This window comes from Penaeus monodon, chromosome 14 (assembly GCF_015228065.2).
Source record: "Penaeus monodon isolate SGIC_2016 chromosome 14, NSTDA_Pmon_1, whole genome shotgun sequence".
Lineage (NCBI taxonomy): Eukaryota > Metazoa > Arthropoda > Malacostraca > Decapoda > Penaeidae > Penaeus > Penaeus monodon.
Window position 1 is genome coordinate 47,480,392 of NC_051399.1, and position 2,500 is coordinate 47,482,891.

Below are 2,500 nucleotides of genomic sequence, written 5' to 3' on the forward strand. Positions count from 1 at the left end.
CAACATATGTATAAAATGGGTAATATTCCTTTTAAACGTCCTCTCGTAATCAGGATTTTATATATTTGAGAGATGTTAAAAATTAATAATCAATATCCATATCACTATTATGATTATTTTACGATTTACCAAAAAAAAAAAAAACATTTGCAAAACATTAGACACAAGAGGAAGTTGCCATCTGATGATAAGAATTTAAAACAAATCTCATTATCTTAATATCTTCATTACACTATCGCTTCTTCCCAACCACCATTCCTGACAAAGGCATCGCGAAAGTAATAGAACACACACACAGGTGCACCGCGTTCGTATGTGCGGCGTGCATGCTCAACGACTAAATAGCCACTCAAAGACAGCTATTTTCTTTCTTTTTTTTTGGGGGGGGGAGGAGGAAAACTAAGGAATCTTTTTTTTTTTTAAGGATGCGAACACGGGAAAGATAATTTATAAACGTTACGTTCTCGAAATATCAATATAAGGCTGATATATATTAATTATAGAGTAGATATGACCCGGAATGAGCAGTGGCAGAGGATCGAGTCCTGGTCATGGAGGTTTATTTATCAATATCAATGTGTTATTCAGTCTTATGAAGACATCTTGCATAGGATTTGAGTTTCTGATTCAATCCTGTTGTTGGGTCGTGTGGTCTAGTTGGTTAGTGCTATTCAGTCTGAGTGTCTTACTTAGAATGTAATTGTATATATATGTATGTATATGTATACATATGGGTGTGTGTGTGCGTGTGTGTGTGTGTGTGTGTGTGTGTGTGTGTGTGTGTGTGTGTGTGCGTATTTGTGTGTATGAATTAATTAAAACAAATATTTATGATTTACCATACATACTGCAACCAATATTTTCAGAAGTAGAAACCGCCCAGCATGACATTACATAACTGAGCAGACGCTACAGCAGCCGGCCTCGCGGCTCTGGCTCCCTCCTTCGCGTCCCTCCTCCTCTCCCTCGACCTCCATCCACACCACAGCGTCGCCGGTAAGGCCATAGTCCTTCAGCCTCCGGTCGTCCTGCATCTCGGCGCCTCCTGCAATGAGCTGCACCTTGCTCGCGCTCACGCCCGCGTCCCTCGCCGCCTCCTCCTTGACCTGGCGCACGGAGCCTTCCCCGTGGACGACAATCTTCGTAACACTTCCCGAGTTTCTAGCCACAGTGAGGAGGGATCCACGGGCGGAACATCGGAAAAACTCCACTGTATCTCCGTCTCTTATCCCCATAGTGGGAGATGGTCTTCTCGTTGCCCAGACTCCTGTCTCTGTGCTCAAGAGGGGGAGCTCGCTCGGAATTCCCCTCTGAAACGATCTTCTGCCGAAGGTTATCGATCTTGTCCGCAGCGTTGACCTCGGCGGCGCCCCGAGAGCCTTTGATCCTCACGCTGGGTGGAAGAAAATGCGATGCTGATGGCATAATGCTCAAAGTAACGGCCTTCATCGCTATAATCAAGATGTATGAGGAGTAGAGGCTATTTTATAATAGTTTTCTCCACAATGACATTAATAAAGATGATTTTTTAATGGTCCAGAAGAAAGAAAATATTCCTAATGTAAGTACCAGAAATGGTTTATCGTCATTTGTGAAGTAGCCACCCAATCGCCGATCTAACATTACAGAATGACCAACAATCGTTGAATGGAGAGACTGATAAAGCCAAATAACTATTTCCTGTTTATCGACATCTACCTTCACTTTCCCAAAAGCTAAGCGCTATGAATGAATTTACCCTGTCTGAAAATTACAGGCATCAGTATACTACGAAAGGAGATTACAAGATGATAATGATAATAACGATGATGACGAAGATGAGGACGATAATCATAAGGATAATGTCGAAGGCACTATCACGCGAGCAACGAGGGCGAAGCGGATGCTACAAGAACGGGTGAAATAACAAGCCGGGACGAGACATCAAAAATATAATAGCATTACGAGGACTCGAGCGAATTCCACACAAAAAATATGGTTAACAGGACAAGACGCAGATACAAAAAATAGAGGCACACCATGACATTGAAGTGTTGAAAAAATCTTGACAAAGTGACACCACGTGATGGACCAAAAGGAGCAAAAAAGAAATCCCGAGTGCAAAAACAACAAGCAGTTCTAAGTGATCGCAATATATATCATAACGTACCAGTTTGGGAACAAGAAAATAACTCGGGTTGCATGTAGAAAACGTTTAAAGTGATAAATACAGTGTTGAAAATTTGCTGGGACCCAGGGAAGTCCTGAGGCGAGTATCTTTCAAATTAGTGAAAATAAATTATATTATAATCATGTCAACTGTTAAGGGTGTGGCCGGATGGGCTCCCATATCGGGAATAAAAGACGCTCAGTGACGGACAACATCGGACTAGACTTCGGAGTAGCATCCAGTAGCCATGTCCTTTTTGTGGCACATTTTGTTAAGCCCGATTGAAGGAATTTCGTGCCTTATCTTGATGGAACAGAGTGGATGTGCTATGGATAATGTGGATTAAGTTTT

At 42.2% G+C, this 2,500-nt stretch overlaps 1 pseudogene; it reads right to left on the bottom strand.

Moving 5' to 3' along the window:
• Window positions 1-847: 847 nt before the first annotated feature.
• On the bottom strand, window positions 848-1,449 carry LOC119580737 (annotated as a pseudogene).
• Window positions 1,450-2,500: the final 1,051 nt, after the last annotated feature.